This window comes from Talpa occidentalis, unplaced genomic scaffold (genome assembly GCF_014898055.3).
Source record: "Talpa occidentalis isolate TD23 unplaced genomic scaffold, MPIMG_talOcc4v2.1 talOcc4.12, whole genome shotgun sequence".
Taxonomy (NCBI): Eukaryota; Metazoa; Chordata; class Mammalia; order Eulipotyphla; family Talpidae; genus Talpa; species Talpa occidentalis.
The window spans coordinates 28,714,719-28,735,740 of record NW_023601212.1 but is presented as its reverse complement, the minus strand read 5'-3'; positions in this window follow the sequence as shown (position 1 = coordinate 28,735,740).

Genomic DNA, 21,022 nt, shown 5'->3' with positions numbered 1-21,022 from the left:
AATAAATCTTTAAAAAAAGAGTCATATTTTATTATTATCTCTGGATCCCTACAAGCTCTAGCACCCTTCATCACCAAATGGAGTAACCCAGAAAGCAACACTCGCAGGTGGTGGGAAGTGAAGACCTAAAGAATGAGTGTTACTATCCTAATCCAGAACAATCAGAAAGGGGGGAGTGGAAGGCAAGCAGAGGCCTTGCTGAATTTAAGGGCTTTTTACTCCTGCCACTTGGTGCCTTGTGCAGGGTAAACTGCACGTTTTATGCAATGTCAGTGCGCTTCCAGTCTGTGACTTGGATTGCATACTCTCAATCCCAGCTTTCTCATCAGCAAAATGCAGAGAACAGAGAACCTCACCTGGAAAGGTTGTGCGGAAGATTATAGGAAGGCCTGTACATAAAACACTTTGCTGAGTGCCAGACACAGAATAAGAGTCCCCTAACTGGTAGAAGTTTTGTAGTTACTATTGAAAACAAGAGAGCAGGGAACCCTTGGAGGCATTTAAGACACATCATATTTCTATGGTTGACAGAGGTCACTTCAAGGAGGGTGAATTGAATGAGAACCAGCATGGAGGCAAAGGATCAGTGAGAGGTAGAGAGCCCATGTCAAAGAAGAACAGAAACTAGGGCTGGAGCAACAGAAACTTGTTTCTTGCACATGCTTTGGCGTTCAGTCCCCCTGCTCTGCAAACCTGCCTCCCTGCAGTGCCTGCCCCAGAAATCATCAGGAACCTGTGCTGAGAGCCCTGCTCCCAGGCCTAGTGCCAAAGCAATTAAGCATATAACAATGCATTAAAATAGAAGGTTGCTCGTAGGAGAGGAAAACACTGAAACCTCCCCCAGGGGACCCTGAAGGCCCTGACATCCATCTATAATCCCCCGGAAACTTCTGCAATCCAAATGTCCCAAGGAGAAGGTTTAACATGAGAATGAAACCCCATACAATGCACACGTGCTCACAGACACACGGCTAAGTTTGTGAGGTGGGTGCCAGACAGAGAGCCCAGGCCAGGAGAGGAATGTTTTCCAGACCCACAGTCCCAAAGAGCCCCTGTGCAGGGTGCAGGCGGGGAGTGGGATGTGGGGCTGCAGAGGAGGGGTCCGGGGCCTGATGGCCGCTCTCTAGATACTGAGCTCACGGGTTCATTTCAGATTGGAAACACATGCGCTATCAGGAAAGGCAGGAACCAGAAATCAACAACATCTAAAAATATTTCCTTCCACACTTTTCCCTCCACCATGTCGCCCCTCCTCCCCAGTCTCACTTCACTTCTTTATTGGCAATGAGGCTTCCTGGGGGAGGGAATGGCTCTCTTGCCCCATAAATAATCATACAAATGGAGGCTTTACATATGTTTTGTGTCTTTGTTTCTGAGTCATTCTGAGCACCTGAAGTAGTAACAGCCAAGGGAGTTTGCCAGTGGCAGCAAAGCCTGTTTTGAGAAAGGTGTGAGGATGGCTTCCCTGTCTTCTTACTTGAGTGCTTTGTTTCACTTTTTTTTTTTAAGATTTATTTATTTATGCATACAAGAGCTGGGGTGCTGGCCAGAGGTGGGGGAAGTGAAAGGATCCACAGAGACAGAGTGAAGAGCAGGACAGGAGGATCCACTGAAATACACTGCTGAGGGGAGCAGCGGGCAAGTCATGAGAGGTCTGCTGCACCATGTGGGTTCCTCCCTGGTCGGGGACCCAACTCATGCTGCAGTGGCTGCGAATAGCTTCATAGTGCTTAGACTTAACCCCTTGTGCCACCAGGGAGGCCTGTTTTGCCTTTTCTCTTAGCGCCTTCTGTGGCACTAATCTCAACACCTGTCACTAAACTGGAGAAAAAGTCACCTCCCAGAGCATGTACCAGAATAAGCATGTCTTTTGACCCAGGACTTTCAACTTGGGCCCATAGATGGTGTTGATGCCAAGAGATTTCTGAGCATTTAAGCACACGAGGGTTTTCCTGGGGAAAGACCAGATGGTAGTCAAATTCTCAACAGGATCCATTGCCAAAACCGCCTCAGCTGTTTACCAACCCAGTGACTCCCATTCTCATCTGAAGGTTGAACATTTTCCTTATTGTTTCACTCATGCAATAATACAATTTATGCTCGAACACCTCCAGTGATGGAAACCTGACAGAAGAGCTTAATAATTGAGAACAGAGGCTTTGGAGCTGGTGCCCCGGAGCAGGTGTTTAGAGCCCTGTGTGACACTAGGCCAGTAGTTGAACCTCACTCATCTTTGGTTCACCATCTTTAGTTATGGAGTATAAAATCTCTTAGGTATTTTTGAGATTAAATAAAACAATGTCTGCAATGATGGAGGATAGAAATAGAAAAACTGAAAAGGAGGTGCGCACAAGACCAGAAACCTGGCTCACAAAATGCCTAGAACTGGAGGTGGGGGTAGAACGGATTAGCATAGCCATTGACACAGCTATGGAAACCAAGATCCTCAGGCGCAGATGCCTAGATTACAAAACATAACGTCCATGCAGGTATCCAAGGGCGCATCCAAAGGTAAAGATATGGAGATTGAGCCCACTGTAGACTGTCTGGCCCCTTTCAGATTCTGTATAGTTAGCCAAAATCAGCAACTAATTGAAGGCTCACAAGGGGTGAGTCCCTCCCAAACAGAAGACTGTATCAGTGCAGTCTCTGCACTGGGCAGCACTGGGTCTGCCCACCTGTGACTATGAAGGTGCCTCTTTTCACCAACTCTCTCCCTCTGCAGGACAGCAGACTCCCTGCCTGCCAGAGACCTGTCCCATGCCGGGGCTTCTCTTCACTGACCTCCCTCAGTGGGGGCAGCTCTCCTCAAAGCCGCCCGCCTGTGACCATGCAGGCCTCTCTCAGCAAACCTCTCCCTTTCAGGGCAGCTCTTCCAGCCCGCTTGTGTCTATGCAAGTTTCCCTTATTCCTCTGTCTGTTTCCCTAATAAACCTGCTCTTTAAATATAACTAACATCTCTGTCTCTTGGAGAAACTCACCTGGGAAACTGCCGTGTGTTGCTGAGGCGGGAGCTCTGGTGATACCTTTCTCAGAGTGAACCCAAGGATCCCGCACTCCAAACCCACTGACTCCAAAAATGACAACATGCAAAATATTTAGCGTAACACACAGTAAAGAAAATGGAGTGCCCCCAGCTCTTTTTCACCTTCCCACCACTAGCCTCTACGGCTGCCACCTGCAGCCTTGTTTTCCTCCTAGGTTTCGTTGCCCACACGTGATGATTGCAAAAAGTGCTTGGGAGCAAGAACACAGAGCACTGCGCACCCATGTTTACGGACACCCCAGCTGAGAAGCCAGAGAGCACGAGGCTTGCATACCCATAAAAGTAAAGACGCCTGGGCTAACACATCGTGAAAATCGTTATGAGATTGGGAAGAGAGAGAAAAGAGAAGTTAGAGTGAAAGCATGTTGCTGGCAGGGGCTGGGAGGCTCAGGGGCTGCCTGGCTGCCTGACTCCCAGCCTCCCAGCCTTCCTGCCTGCTGGTCTGCCTGTATATGGTCCTCTGCTTCAGCATTAAAGGCCTGTCAGATATACCTAAGGCTCCAAGATCTTTATCCATCTGCCCGAATCAACAGTGAATCTGCCCAGTCTGGGTTCCTTGCACATACATGATAAGTATATAAAAAATGGTCATTGCTATTGCTATCATCATCCTTGTCATCATTATGGCTGTAGAGACAGATCATACCATGGGAAAAAATGGTAATCACTTCTGTTTTACATTCTTCTCTCTTAGGTTGAACCAAAATCTGCTTCCCTGGTGGTAGCTTCCAGTCATTGGTCTCCACATACCCCTGGGTCAGGATGAACTAGAGATAGAGACCAAATGCAGACAGTCCCATCATCAGTGGTAGCATTCCAGGAAAAGTTGAATTCTTCTAAAATAATGCACTATAGTAACAATCATTCAATAAAAAGGGAAAATTAAAGCTAGAGAACTTCAGGCGCAAGATAACAAGGTAGGGTTTTGTTTTATCATGAGAATATTTTGATAATAAAGATTCCTTATGACTTTAAGTGGATTGCTTTAAAACTGAAACATCACTGAGAAAATCCAGTGTCTGGTTACACTTACTGTTTATCCAAAAGACTTTTGTCTGCTGTTCCTAACACTTCCAGCACTGTCATTAACACACAGTTTCCTACAAATTCTTCTGAGCCCTTATCTCCCACTGTTATGATAAACGAAGCCACTCATTCAAACAAAGTCAGTGTGTTACAAGCAAGAGCTTATGTCTCCCTGAGCAGAACTGGGCCTTGATCCTGATGTAATGATATTCCTAATTCTGTAAGCTCCAGGAGGCAGGGATAATGGTGGTCTGGTTCTCCTGTGAGTTCCCAGCATCTACCACAGACTCTAGCTCCTGTTAGAAACTTAATAGGTGTTTGTTGTATGGAATGAATGAATGAATGAATGAATGGACTTACAGACAACAGTATTTGTACAAAGCAAATCACATTCCTTAACTAATCCATAATGTTACATCCAATTTGAGTTATAAAAAGTTGTGTTTTTATTGTTATTATAATTGAGAAGCATTGGAAGACAGGTTTTATATTTTCAACTCTTGAAATCATTTCCTTTATTGAATAAATATTCAGATCTTGAAATCATTCCTTCTACAATTTCTAATCCTTTAGCCTTCCTCACTCTTCTAGACATTGAAGACTGGTAAATCCTAGGCCCAAACAGTGTCCTTAGCTTGGAATCCTGCTCAGCCTACCAATGTTTGCCCACTGTCCTTTTACTTTGGGGAACTCATCCTGAGCTGAAGGCTTCAACATCACTCCTTAGGAATGAGAAAAGACCCTTAAGATATATTGGGATATCTCTTTAATATCACTTGGGATATTTTAGACCACTATTTTAGACCACCAAGTTTAACTCCTCCTTATATTTAAAAGGTCTTTAAGATTAAGTACCTGGGCTTGGTAGTTGCAGAAGTAAAACTTGTACATGTGACCAAATCATGAGATTCAGAAGGAAGATCTCAACTCTCTAAAAGGGCAATTCTCTAAGATAGTAAGACTAAAGCCATCTCAAAGCAAGTCCAAGAAACAGTCATTTAAAGCTCATTCTCTAATTAGTACCTACTATGTTTTAGATAATATTGTGGGTCAAAGAACTTCTGCCTCAGAGAGAAACAAACTCTGAATTTGAAAATGGCACAGTGACACGAATAGACAACTGGCAAAAGAGAGGAGCACAAACAGAAACCCATTTAAAAGCTCAGCCCTGGTGGCAAGCAAAGATATTAAAAAGCAAAGTGAGATGTTTTATATATATATATATATATATATATATATGAGTGTTAATAAGTACTTCAGTCATTGGCTTTTTAAATATGAAATATATATATGAGTGTTAATAAGTACTTCAGTCATTGTTTGGCTTTTTAAATATGAAATATATACATATATAATTAAAATCTGTAAAGATTAGAAAGAGAAGTCCCAGAGCTGATGAGTAAGCAGAATTGGACATTCCCACACACGGTTGCAGAAAGGCCAAGGAGACCCAGGGGGCTCTTCCAGGGAGCAATTTGGCAGTCAGCTGCAAAAACTTGAATATACACACCCTTTGACACAGCACTCCCACTCATAGGACACATATCCGTAGGAAATTATCAGAGACATACACAAAGATATATGTGCAAAAATATTCATTACAGCATAACTCACAATAAAAAAAAACCCTAATATCTAATGTTAGGGGATTTTTTAAATGCCAATATAGACATATGATAGAATACTATGTCGAGAGTACTACTATGTCATAAATGAATTTTTACCAGGAAAATGCTTGCATGGTTGCTAAATGCAAAAATGAAAGGAAATAATACAAAGTCAACTAGAGAATGCCTAGCTTCTTCAGATCTTAACCCATTCAGCTCAGTGTCATGATGAGGTCATTTCTCTTTATCTTCTGCCCTCATGATTCCATGTGCCTCTCCTTCTTGGTACTCGTCCACTATATAAATTATCTGTGTGAATCTTTGACTAATGTCTCACTGTCCAACTAGACTGTAGATGAATGAGTATAAGGCCTGGCACATGCCCAAGAGCTCAACATATTTTGAAAGAAGGAGGGGGCCATCCCGGTGGCGCAGCGGGTTGAGCGCAGCACTGTGAAGCTGTCTGCAGCCTCTGCAGCGCCAGTTAGATCCCCGGCCAGGGAGATACCCACATGGCATGGCAGACCTCTCCTAGCTTGCCCGCTGCTCCCCTCAGCATTTCAGTCAATCTGCCTGTTCTGTTCCCCGCTCTGCCTCTGGTGAATCCTCTTACTCCCCCGTACCTCTGGCCCATACCCCAGCTCTTGTATAAATAAAATAAATCTTTTTAAAAAATGAAACAAGGGGCCTCCCCGGCGGTGCAGCGGTTGTGCTGGGTTGCGAAGCTGCCTGCAGCCTCTGCAGTGCCGGTTTGATCCCCAGCCACTGGCTGAGGGTCCCACGTGGTGCATGGACCTCTCCTGCCGCCCACTGCTACCCTCAGCAGTGTATTTCATCAGTCTGCCTGTTCTGTTCCCCGCTCTGGCTCTGGTGAATCCTTTCACCCTCCTGCTCTTCTGACTGTACCCAGTGCTTGTATAAAATAAATAAATCAATCTTTTAAAAAAATGAAAAAGGAGGTAAATCACTATTACATAAAAATATGAATATATATGTATGTAGTACATATATATGTATATCTATGTATGGAATACATATGTGTGTATACACACACGAGAGAGAAGAGGAGAAGAGAATAAAAGAGAAGAGAAGAGAAGAGAAGAGAAGAGAAGAGAAGAGAAGAGAAGAGAAGAGAAGAGAAGAGAAGAGAAGAGAAGAGAAGAGAAGAGAAGAGAAGAGAAGAGAAGAGAAGAGAAGAGAAGAGAAGAGAAGAGAAGAGAAGAGAAGAGGACTGGAGTAGTATTTCCACTGTGAACATTTTGAAAATGGAGTTCCTAGGCCTTGTGGGATTATCAATGATGTCGTCTCTTAGTCTTCTGAACTGAGTGTGTTAATAAGTACTTAAGTCATTATTTGGCTTTTTAAATATGAAATAATATTGGTTTATAACATAGCATGTGATTTAGGAATATGGGATCACACCCTCCAGAGTTGAAATGGCAACATGACGTGTTAAAACAGAAGGAGCTAGAAGGATTGAGATATCCCTGACCCTCCCTTTACCCCAAACTCCCTATACCTATGCCTGCTGGTATGGGAGATCATTCAGAATTTCTAGTGAGCCTCCAGTGAGAAAGGTATATCTCAGTTATCCTTAAAGGCTTCTCTTTTCCAGACCCTTCTCTAACTACCTCCAGCTCCCTGAACTCATCTTTTTATGTCAAGGTTTTCTCAATCCTTACCACCTCACTCCCTAGTCCTCTAGTTGTCACTGTCCCTCCTCATGTAGAATTGATGATTTTTAGATAGGTTTACCAGCACCATAAGGGTATGCTACTCCCCCTGCTCTGGACACTGTCCTGCTTTGAACGCACCCTAAGAAGCCATCCTCCTTTTTATTCATTATTATTTTCATTCATGATTTCATAATCTTATCTTAAGGGCAGTCAGCCAAATTGCAAGTCCTTTTCAAGCCAGCCCTTTACCACCTGTATTTTTTTTTAACCTCTAGTCAGGACATGACATTTTACCCAGTTGAATTTTATCTTATTGATTTTGGCCTGTAACTCCCATCTTTTGAGATTATTTTGAAATACACCCAGATCTGGCCACTCTTATTCAACATTTTTATCAGTCAATTATATGAAGACATAAAAGATATACATATTAACTTGTGGGTAACACAGGAAGCCCTCTATCCCTGGAGAGCCCCCTTTGGAATGGCTCTAAAGCATTAATCAGCACATAAAAGAACAAGAGAACACCTCCCTCACTAAAACACAACACAACACTTGCCAAGATTTTTAGAGAAAAACTCCAGAAATGCATCTGGCTAAAGATGCAGACACTTCCTCCAGTCTTTAGTTCAGAGCACTCGGGGTCAAGTAAGACAGACTAGTACTCAAGCCCCAGCTGTGGGAGAGTTACCCTGCTTTTCTAAGCCCCAGTTTTCTTATTTGCCAATAGAAGGCACAAAACCAAGCACCTAATAACTTACCTCTGACAATCTAATAACTATTGCCTATCCAAGATATTCTCATGTTCCCAAACACACTGTGATTTGTTTGATCTGGAAAGACCTCTTCCCACACACAGAGAGGCACCTTCATCCATGACAGGGCTGAAGCCCAGTGTTTTCAATATACAGAAACTAAAATATACCCCCAAATTGAGCCTACTCATCATAACAGGAAGTTCCACTGCCATAGACTCCTTGGCGAATGTTCAATTATATAACTGTGTTCAATCATTGTAAATTCATTTGCTGGTCGTTTGAACTGTTCAGTAAAAACTGATTTCCAGGGCCTCCCTGGTGGCAAAAGGGGTTAAGTCACAGCACTATGAAGCTATCCACAGACACTGCAGCACGATTTCAATCCCTGGGCAGAGAGTTACCCACATGGTGTAGCAGACCTCTCCTGTCTCACCCGCTGCTCCCCTCAGCAGTGTATTTCAGTCAATCCGCCTGTTCTGCTCCCTAATCTGTTTCTGGTGAATCCTCTCACCTTCTGCACCTCTGGCCTGTACCCCAGTTCTTGTATGCATAAATAAAGAACTCTTTAAAAAAACTTATTTCCAATTTCCTCTTGTTAAAAAAAAAATACTCTCCTACTGGGAGCAGGGACAGGTAGAGCTACTAACGGTGAGAGCGGGGCTCTAACAGACTAGCTAGGTTCAAATCTAACACTTAACTAGCTGTGGACCTTGCAGGGTTAACTTATTCTGTTTGCAGTCTTCATTTGTAAAGTGTGGTTAACAAGATCTACCTCATAGGCTTGTGATGAGGCTATGGGTGAACATAAACAAAGATCTTAGAATGGTGACTTACATATTTATCCCTTGACACATGTCTCTACTTAGTCTATTCTCTCTGCTCAAAATGTAAACCATTCTCCTTTCATCTAATTTGTGTTGCCACTTTATAGCTAGCCCCCAAAGTCAGCACCAAGAAATCTTTCTTACTTGAGTATTCTTATTTAATTTCCTCCTGACTGATGGGATCACTATATCATCCCCTATTTACACACACCACTGATTATAAATGAAATCATCAGTGTAAGTGGATTTTCAAGGAGAAACATAAAAGAATCACTACCACATTAAATATATGCATTGTTTGTGCACATCTAATTTCCCAAACCCAAATATACATGCATGTTTTAAAGTGATTACAGTGAATAATGGTCTAGTGTATATTGGAAAGTTGCTAAGAGAATAGTTTAAACATTCTCATCACAAGAAAAAAATGTAACTCTGTGTGGTGATGGATATTAAGTAGACTTAGTGTGGTGAACATTTTGCAGTATCTATATACACTGAATCATATTATCCACTAGAAACTAATATAATGTTATGTACAATTATTATTGATAAAAATTTAAGAGAATATTGATATGTTAGACTCTTTAGGCTCCAACCAACTTCTACCATGTATCAGAATTCCGTGCCTTTTTAAAACCCAGTAATATTCTACTGCCTGTGTGTGCAAAATTTTGCGTATGTGTTCATCAGTTAAGGAAACTTGGGTTGTCAACTTTTGGCTACTGTGCACAAAGGTTGAATGAAAATTGATGTTTGATTATTTATCTGAGGTCTAACTTTCAAAAATTTTGACTACCTAGAAATGGAATTGCTGATTCATATGGTAACTCTATATTTTACTTTTTGAGAAATCACAACATAATTTCACACTATTTTACATCACCATCAGCAATACTTTACATTGTTGTAGGCACAACATTTTATATTCCCATCAACAATGCACAAGGGATCAAATTTTTCTACATATTCAACAACTCTTGTTATTTTTCTTTTCTTTTAATAATAGTCATCTTAATGGGTGGAATCTAATTGTGGTTTTGATTTGCATTTTCTTAATAACCGGTTGGTGTTCAACATCTTATCATGTGCTTTGTGACCTCTGTATAGCTGAAGAAATATATATATTCATGTCCATTTTTGAATTGTGTCTTTTTATGTTGTTGAATTGTAGGAGTTTCTTTATGTAGTCTAGATATTACTCTCATCACATGAACAATCTGCAAATATTCCATTCTGTGGACTGCTTTTTACTCTCTTGATAGTGCCCTTAGAATGTCAAAAGTAATTAATTTTTATGAAGTCGAAGTTATCTTTTTATTATGTTGTCTGCGCTTTTCTGGGATGAATTCCACTTGGTTGTGATGCATAATCATTACAATTCACTATTAAATTTGATTTGTTACTATTTTATTGAATATTTTTTAATCAATATTCATCAGGGATATGGGTCTGTGGCTCTCTTACGCTATCTTGTACTCACTTGGGTATAGGGTAATGTCAATATCATAAAATTTATTAGGGAGCATCTCACATGTTGGACTTTTACAAATAATAAGCAAGATAGACGTAAGGTTTTCTTTTAAAATTTGATAGAATTTGGGCCTCCCTGGTGGCACAAGGGGTTAAGCACCACACTATGAAGTAATCTGCAGCCTCTGCAGCATTCGATTCCCGGCCGGCCAGGGAGCAACCTACATGGTGAAGCAGACCTCTCCTGTCTCACCTGCTGCTCCCCTCAGCAGTGTATTTCAGTCAGTCTGCCTGTTGTGTTCCCAACTCTGTCTCTGGTGAATCCTCTCACCCCCCCCCCCATATCTCAGGCCTGTACCCTGGCTCTTGTATGCATAAATAAATAAATCTTTAAAACAAATAAATAAATAGAAATAAATAAATAGAAATAAATAAATAAATAAAATTTGATGGCATTTACTTGTAAAGCCATCTGACCCTGGGTTAATTTTGTATATGGTATTAGCTATGATTTTAACTTTTGCATGCGGATATCCAGCACTCATTGTGGAAAAGATTGTCCATTCCCCACAACACTTTCTGAGCACCCTTTTTGAAAATCAATTGGTCATATGCACAAAGGTTTATTTAGGATGTTTCCATTACATTCCATTCTTCTGTATGTCTGTCCTTATGCCAGTATCACACTATTTTGATCACTGTTACCTGGGAGTAAATTTTGAAATCAGGAAGTGTAATTACTCCCAATTTGTTCTTTTTCATGATTGTTTTGGTCACTCGGGGTCTTTTTAGATTTCATAAGAATCTCAGGATTTTTTTTTTCTGAAAAAAACACATCATTGAAATTTTTCATAGGGATTGCAATAATTATGTTGGTCATTTGGAATAGTATTATCATATGAACATTGTTAAATTTTCCAACCCATGAACATGAATCCCTTCACTTATTTATGTCTTCTCTAATTTTTTCAGCAATGACCTTTGCCTCCTTGATGAAATTTATTCCTTAATGTTTTATATTTGTATGCTATAGTAAATGGAATTGTTTTCTTAATTTCTTTTACAAATTGTTCATTGTTGGTGTACAGAAAGGCAATGATTTTTGTATTTGCTTCATTTTGTTTAGTACTGTTTAGTCTATGATCAATTATCATAACAATTGAATGAAAAAATGCCTAATATAAAGGGAAAATATTTTCCAATATAAAAGGTTTTGATTTATTTGAAGCCAGAAAAATAAAAGGAGTATTTTCTCCTCTTCAGTTTCTTGGGAGAGTTTGAAAAAGATTGGTGATTATTCTTTCTAACCACTAGTGAATTTCACCAGTGAAACCATCTGGTCCTGGATTTTTCTTCATTTGGGGTTTTTGTTTCCTAATTCAATCAGGTTAGTCATAGTAGTCAGTAGCAGTCATTGATTACTGATTCAGTCTCCTCAGTAGTAGCCTCCTTAATAGTTGGATTTTGTATTTCTTCACAAATCAGTTTTGGTGGATAGTGTGTTTCTATGAATATGTCCATTTTATCTAGATTATTCAAGTTGTGCAAATATCCATAGTATTCTCTCATAATTCTTTTTATTGTTATAAAACGAGGGAGCACAGGGAAAAGGAGCTGAGCTAGACATGCTCAATTCCTGATCTCCACTTCTCCCATCAGAATAAGCACTTGTCATTCAAGTACACCTTGACTTAGAAATATCCTGGGAATTAAGTTCTTTTGAACAGAGATAGTTTGAAGAAGGAGGGTGCATTCCTCCCCAGCTGGATGAGGCTGCCGGTAAGGAGGGATGGAAGGCTGCAGCCTACCTTCCCAAGGGAAGACAGGCATGAGGTACTCTTCCTGCCCTGATTTGCCAGGGAGAAAACAGCAGACTGGCAAGGAACACTGCTCCTCCCAGTCCATTTCTGCCCCTAGTAACAGTTTCTGACAACAAAATGTGGATGGAATACACATCCGTATTAAATTACTGCTCTTGCCTAGGATAAGATAAAAGGTATTTCTCTTGTGTGAGCTGCTGAATAGAAAAATGGATTATAGGTGGTATTACATGATGGCTCAATAGCTAAGTTGCCAAGGATTGTATCAGCTACATACCCTTGGACCGATTGCTTAACCTCTTATAGCTTGGTTTCATCATCTATAATACAGTGAATTATAATATTGTTCACTTTGTTGGGTTGTTTTGAGGCATAAATAAATTAATACACCTAAACTACTTAGAATAGTATCACCAAGTGCTACTTAATTTTTTTTTTTTAGATTTATTTATTTATAGAACACTGGGTACAGTCAGAAGCGCGGGAGGGTGAGAGAATTCACCAGAACCAGACCGGGGAGCAGAATAGGCAGAAGGACCGAAGTACACTGCTGAGGGGAGCAGCGGGTGCGGCAGGAGAGATCTGCACGCCATGTGGGACCCTTGCCGGGCGGCCAGGAATCGAACCGGCGCAGCAGAGGCTGCAGGCAGCTTCACAACCCAGGGCTCAACCGCTGTGCCACTGGGGAGGCCCCATGCTACTTAATTTTTGACCACTGTTACAATCTAATTCTCAATAATCTTCACTAAGGAGAAGGTAAACAGACATGGAGTGTTCAGAAACTGGCTTCTTATAGAGAAACCTACATTTTCTAAAACCCTGATTTCCTCTTTATTGGAAATGGGGAATTGACCTGGAACAGTAGATACCAATATATCTGGAAAATTCCTAAGAAAACTATTGATCTGACAGAAGAACGATGTGAATCCAGCAGAGCGCTGCTATGTGTGCATGGGTCACTCCATTTCCACTTCTCCCTTCCAAGCAGCTCTCTCTGTAGCCGCAACCAGTCACAGCTCACCCTGCTGCAGCTGTGAAGAGAAGGCAAATAAAGCAGAGAGTTTACAAGTTTCTAAAGCCCAGGGCTTTTCTCCCCACCCATAAGTCCCATTACTTCAGCATGGATTGTGGGCTTGGAGATGGATAAAACTGAGGCAGGGAGTGGACTTCATGTTCAAGTGCTTGTGCTGCAGTGCTGGCAGGAATTGCATCATTGGCAACTTGAGAGGGGCCAGGAAGAACATCAGGGCTGGGCAGGAGAGAGCAAACCAAACCCACATGGGCAATCAAGGAGCCAAATGGCAAGCCAGGGCCAGACCAAAGCAGGGCCTGCAGCCGGAGAAGCACAAAGGAACTGAACAGCCACCAGGAAATGCGAGCTGCGGGGCACGCAGGGGCTCACCAGCCTCAGCAGGTGTTCAGGAAAGATCCCTGCCAGCTGAGCAACTAAGAGCGACCTCTGGATTAATCAAGACGCCAACAGAGAAGTTCAGAAGCAACGACCCTACCTGAGAGTTTGAAAGCAGATTATATGATTGGCAGGGACTGTCAGATCCTAGATACTGTGGTACTGGAGAGGAAACTAAGGCCACACCACCATGAAGTTTGCTTCTTTGGGGAAACTGTGAATATACACACATTGTTAATTTTCTAGGAGACTCATATTTATCAGCTCATTTTAATGCTTACAATCACTTTCTCAAAGACACATTTGTATTATCCTTCACAGCCACCATGGCAAAAAAGCTACGCCTTGGGCCAAGAAGCATGGCCTGTCTGCTTCCTGACTGTGTACCCACAACAAAAGAGCATGTATGAGTCAAAAAAGGTGTTTAATCAACATTTGATGAATGTTAATGTCTAATCAAATGAGCACTCTGAGATTAGAAAGACTAAGTGGCTTTCTGAAGTTCATAGGTTCTAGGCAAAAAGTCAGACTTCCAAACCCTCTGACTCCTGGGTCTGTTTGCTTTTCCATTTTTCTGTTCTGTGTCTAATGGAAAAAAATGCTGGCTTGGCAGTCAGGACTCCCAGTTTCTAGTTCCAGTTCCACCTCTAACCGTGTGACCTTGGGCAAGTGACTTCACTCCTCAGGGCTTCGATTTTCTCCACTGCAAATCAAAGTGTTCAGAGCAAGTCACGTTCAAGTTTCACTGCGGCCCCCTGGTCCTGGGACTCCAGGGGTTGCGAGGAGCTCTATGGACTGAGTCCAGTGGAGAACTCCTCAGGAGGCAGAGATATGGCAAGGTCACCTGATGGAAAACTTGGAAAATGCATGGCAAGAAGCTGCCCTGTGAATGAAAAGCCAATGGAGTATAGCTTTTCTCCCGTTGGGAAAGTATTTAAATCTTTGCCCAATGAGAAATGGCTGCTGTTGCTCAAGTCCAGGCCAGTGATATCTTGCAGCTCTGGGAAGTAAGCTGTTCGCTGAGTCTCCCAACAGTTCCAGTGAGGTGAGGGGAAATCTCTGCCGGTTAGACCCAATCAGCATTTGAGGATTACAAGATTCTGAATGCAGGATACCAATTTCAGTCACATTCACAAAATGCTCATAATTAAAGTTTTGTCCAACTGATGTTTTGAACATTCTTGCTCAGTAACATCGTGACCCAAAAGAGTGAACTCTGAAACAGCCACACAGTTACTTTGAGTCATACATAACATTAAAGACGCCTCGTACCACATTTAACAAGACTTTACTGCCTCAGCTTTAATATTATTATTGCGAATAATTTGTGTGTGTTTGTACAGGCTTACTCCCAACAGCTCATATCATTTCCTTCCCAGGAACTCCAAACAACCCTCTCATCTTTGATATCCCTTTCTTCTATTCTGTGATTGCCTTTGAGGTGAAGACGAAAGCTAGGTTACCTCAACACAACCTTCATCATTTTGGGGGTCAAGGGCTCCTTCCAGAATTTGGTAAAAGCTATAGATCATCTCTACTTTCCCCCACCCATTGACATGTCATATGCACATATATTCATAGAAAGTCATATACAGTTTCAAGAGGCTCTAAGAGCCCTTGAGTTGTTCCAATGTGAGGTTAATGTGAGTTGTTCTAATGTGAGGATATTTCGACTCTTGGTGTTGAGAATAATGGACTGTTCTTTTGAAGAAAAAAGGAAGGAAGGAAGAAGAAAAATTAAAAAATGAGCTTGAGGGGCCTCCCCGGTGGCGCAGCGGTTGAACGCTGGGTTGCGAAGCTGCCCACAGCCTCTACAGCGCCGGTTCGATTCCCGGCTGCTCCCCCGGCCACCAGAGGAGGGTCCCACATGGCGCGCAGACCTCTCCTGCCGCCCGCTGCTCCCCTCAGCAGTGTACTTCGGTCCTTCTGCCTGCTCTGCTCCCCGCTCTGGCTCTAGTGAATTCTCTCACCCTCCTGTGCTTCTGACTGTACCCAGTGCTTGTATAAATAAATAAAAAAATAACAAATCTTAAAAAAAAAAAGAGCTTGACCTTATGTTACACCTTATATAAACATAAACTCAAAACCTAAAAGTGTTAACACTAGAACTTTTCTACAAGAAACTATAGGAGAAAACCTTTGTGACCATGGTTTAGACAAAGACTTCTTAGATAAGACACAAAAAGTATGAACTACAAAAGAAATGAATGACAAACTGGACTTCATCAAAACTAAAAACTTACTATTTGGAATATAGGTTAAGAAAATAAAAAGCCAAACCACAAACTAGAAGCCTGCCCAACAAAGCATGCTCGCCTTCATCGTGACCCTTAGCTTTCTTGTAGACTGGGAAAGTAGGCTTTTATTTGGAGCATAATGCTACTGTAATAACATCAGGTGCAATGATGGACCAGAAGAGGGGAGCGCATGTAGGGCAGGCAACCAAGAGTGTGCCACACCTCAGTACAAACCCTTGAATGCAAACACAATCTCAGCAGGTTGTAACTAAGCACTTCCCACAAGTCTGGCCCCATCACCAGCTTTTGGTAAAAGCAGAATACAGTCTCTGGGCTAGAGCTCCATCTACCACAGGGTAAGTCCACCATACTGGAAGCCATGAGGGAGCACATCTGTGCCAATCAGGACTGTGCCGACTGTAGGGGACAGAGCTATGCAGAGCAAGCAGAAAGAGATCCTGAAGGCAGCATGGTCTGAGCAGCCTGTGAAGGAAGTGATCTTGAACTTGGCTTTCACAGTGATGTCAGGAAGTAGACAGAAGACTTTGAACTCAAGACATTGGAGCATGGGAGCAGGTAGATGGGTGATCCCTTCAAGGACTAAGCAATGACATGCCAAACCAAGTGAGGCAGGAAGAATGTGTTGAGATGTGGGAGGTGAAGTTGGTCTGAGCCAAGTCAAGGTAAAACCTGAGAGCCTGACAGAGAACTTCAGGTTTGATGACAAAGAGGGCCCTCCGTCAATCAAGACATTACCTGATAAAAGTTGATTCATACAGATCTGCTGCTGAAGGAGGAAGTTAGGAAGTGGGTATAGGTAGTCAGTTAGGAACAGGGTGCTCCAAGCCCCTAAGTTCATTTATCAGCCTGACTGAGAAAAACTCAGTTGGAACCAGGAGGGCACCCTTCCCACCCACCCCCCAACCAAGCCCAGATGCCTTAGGTCCATTTATTAGTCTGATTGGTAAGTTCAGAACAGCAACACAGTAACACCATGCTAAAGCAAGGAACCAAGGCTGGTTTCGGGAAGGTAGGCCAGGTAATGTGGGCAAACTCAGTGGGCCTGGGTAGCCTAGGAGGACCCCACAAACTCAGTAGCCTAAGAGAATCTTGCATACTCAGTAGACCTATGCAGCCTAGGAGATGCCCATGGGCCCAGCCAATCAGCAAAAGACAACACAGAGACCCAACAACCAAACCCCCACTTCTTGCCGACTTTACACCTACTTCATATAAGCACCTACTTCTCACCATCTCAGTGGCCACCACTGGGACTCCTCTCTGCTTTGACAGCTTTCCAGTCCTTCCTCTTATCTATCAATAAATCTCATGCTTTTGTAACTCTGGCCTTGACATTGAATTCTTTCCTCACTGAAGACAAGAACCAAGAAAGAGCCCACCTCGGGTCTTTAGGCTACAGGCCTAGCTCCCAAAATCCTGATTCACTGCTTCTCCTCCAAACAGGCCCCTGGTCATTGGCTTTCTCCATACTCCCCAGTGGGAAGATTCATTCATATATTCAGGGAAGCAAACTCTCTCTTACTGAATCCACCACAGGCCCTTAGCATTGAGCACCACCATTCTTTATGATAGAACCATGGTGCTACTACAATCAAAAAGTATTGCCAAGTGACTAGTTGACACTGGGGATGCAGTTTATGGTGGAGCTGACAAAGAAGCCCTGTCCTTTGTGTCCTCCTTGCCCTGCCTCCAGAGCCTCTCACCAACCTTCTACCACCGCCACGACCTCCACCAGCATTTCTCTCCAACTTTATACATTCTTAAGGTGGTCACTGCTACTATTCATTTAAACCCAATTTTACCTGGAAGAAAAATGTTGAACGTGAACCAGAACCCAGCATAACATGGTCATGACCCTCAAGGATGATACTGGTAAAACTAGTCTAGCCCAGTACTCAGATAGCCAGGAGGCCAGGAGGAGAGAAGAGTGGACAGAACGATCAGAAGCAAGGGGAGTTGTTGGGATTCTGCCACAATGGCCCAAACATGAGGAGCTGGCAGCCTGAATTAGGGTGGTGACAGAGATGGGAGGATCAATATCAGAAACTCACCAAGAGAAGTGAGAGGTACTGATGAGAGATCAGGGTGAATAATGTGGAAAGTTCTGATTATCTATCAGTGCCACTTTCCCATCTAGCCAATGGCAAACTATTGTAAAAATGGTTTTTGGAGGGTGAGACTCTGTCATCCTGGAAAGTCTTCTTCAGATCACCCATAGCTTTAGTTCATTTCTGCAAGCAAAGCAAGGAAAGGGTACTATGGTGATAATGGAAGTAACTGCTCTTATATGAAAATCAAGGGATGAAACAGAGCAGTTGTGAAAGTTTTTAAGGGCTTATTTCTCCTCCTCATAAAGCAGAGGAAAAGAGATTTTGCTTCATGCGTTTTTCACTTGCATGTATCTGTCCCAGAGTTGCCATGGTGACGCTGTGTATGTTTGCATGGCTGGAAGCATCAGAAATGGAAAATGAAGCCAGGGTGGACCGAAGCAGGGAGCCCAGCAGGAATTTCCCTCTGATCCTCTGCAGGCAATCAGTCAACAGAAAGCTAATGTGCCCTGCTGAGGTTTGTCATCCAACCTGCTATTTCCAACAGCTCAAGGGGGAAAAAAATCACAAACCACAACAGTTATTCCTGGGAATGTTCACGTAAACCCATCTTCCCCAAGCAGAGTTTAACGAGGAAGGGATTTCATCAGGAGAATTCCTCAGGCCCTGAAGAACAGGTGCCAACTCACACATACAAGGCAGAGGCACCAGGCCTGGGGGGCAAGGGAGGGGGGACCCTCAGTTGCCTGTGGGGGGCAACAGCAGGCAAGACCAGAAGGGCAGTGAATAGTATATGGACTAGTACTAGTGTTGCATGGACTAGTACATGTGTAGGAAATTGCTTTTTCATGATGAGACATGTCATTTTGGTGCTGATACTCCCACAGAAGAGAAACTTCGTGCTCTTAGCAAATCTTCAAGCAAGACTGTCAGCCTTTTAATCATGTTTTTTTTGTCTTGTGAATCACCTCCCAACTTTCCCTTAAATTGAGGGAAGCATAAACTAGATAATATGAAAGATTCTGAACAGCATTTAGCCCAGCAAGACACTATGTTCCTACAGCCTAAGCTTATTTGTAGGTAAATCACATAGCATGTATAATGCCCAATATTTTGCCCAATGTCTGGCACATATTATGAATAGGCGCTCAAAGTATATTTGTCAAACAAATGAGTAAAGGTCCCACACATAGGTAGGGCAGGCTATATGGAGAGCAATTCCCTCCTGGAAACGTAATGTACTTGTTTCCATGGGGTACAGAGAAGCTCTTGAACAGGGTGGGGTGCTAAGCTAATTGTACTTCTTACCCATTCCTCCCTCACATATATTCATTTCCATGCAGACTTCAGGAGCATTGAGTTTAAAGTTTATTTGGAAATATATTGGTAGCTCTGTATCTTTCCCACTATGACAGCCTAAAATTGCTGGCAGATGACAAAGTGGGATGAAGAAGAGACAGATTTGTATCAGGCTAAAAAACAATTTAAATAATACAAAAACATCACTAGCAATCTCCTATAGAAAGTGAAAATATCTTCTTAGGTTGATAACATAGTTCCAATTGAAAAATGTACTTAAATGTATTTGTCAGGATGTAGATGATGTATGAAATACCACCTGAGTACTTTCTGGGATTTGTATGCTGCTTTGTTGCTGTTCAATTCCTATCAGTCCAAGAAACAGTCATTCAGTCATTCAACAAACACTTGTACTCTAGAGCAATGGTTCTCAACCAGGGCAATTTTGTCCCCCAAGGCACATTGATAATATCAATTTTGATTGTCACAACTGGGAGTGCAATCATCTTGGCATCTAGGGGAAGTCAGGGATTCTATTAAATATCTTATAATGCAAAAAAGAAAAAAAAAAGAACAGCGAAAAGGAGACAGGAACCTAATGATAGCATATAATGAGGTTTCTGTCCAGATCTTGGGATATCAGGGAAGGTTTTCCAGATGAAGTGATATGTAAACTGAGACCTGAAGAACAATCAGGAGTAAATTTAATTAACAAACAGGATCCCAAGCAGAAGAAGCCACTTAGGCAAAAGCCTACAGATGAGCATTTGAATAATTGCAAATAGTCTCAGAACCAATCTTCCCTTGTACCAACTCCTTTGTAAAGCAAATGGCTGTCCAGCCACCGTGAGTCTGTGTGATTAGTGATCCCGTGCCCCCTGCTCTTACCAGATGAGGTATAGGTTACCAAGAGTTAGTTGTATTTGTTTCCAAGGCTGCTTATTCCAATTTTAACATTATTTTAATTGTACAACTTAATTAGATATCTTGTAAAGTTATGAAATATGACTGCAAATAGTAAATTGCTGCTGTTATTCTGAGTGGAATGCTTTGAAAATATTTCATGAAACTGGGTCCTAAAAAAAAAATACTTCCAAATCAGATATGACCAAAACAATGTTAATAGTTTGGGAGAGAGAAAAAGGTCTTTAAAAATGTAGAAGAATGATACATTCACATTGTTTTGCAAGGTTCCTTAAGTCTATGATACACCTTTTTAAAAAACTAAAAATCAAAAATTAAGCACTATTGCTGTGGCTTATGAAAAGAAGAGGACTCTCAACACCAATCAATTTATTCATGCTCCAAGAAAAAGTCTTGCCCCATTGATGAATAAATGCACATTTACATGTTTGCCATGAAAATAAAATATATACTTCACATGTACATATTGTTTTGTATAGTCTCTTAACATAAACTGTTAAGGTTAATAAACCTCTTTATTTGATCTTATTGGGTGAGGTACCTTCCACAATATCTCGGTATAAAAAGATGGCAGAGCAAAACATAGGTGAGAACAGAGAGGAGCAATGTGGTCAGGTGAAGAGTCTTTAGAGCCATGATGTGTTTTGACTATTGTAAGGACTACAACTATAAACAGTTTTTTTGTTTGTTTGTTTTGAAAGATTTATTTATTCATGCATACAAGAATCAGGGTACAGGCCAGATATGCGGGAGGGTGAAAGGATTCACCAGAGACAGAGCAGGTTGCAGAACAGGCAGACTGACCGAAATACACTGTTGAGGGAAGTAGCAAGCAAGACAGGAGAGGTCTGCCGC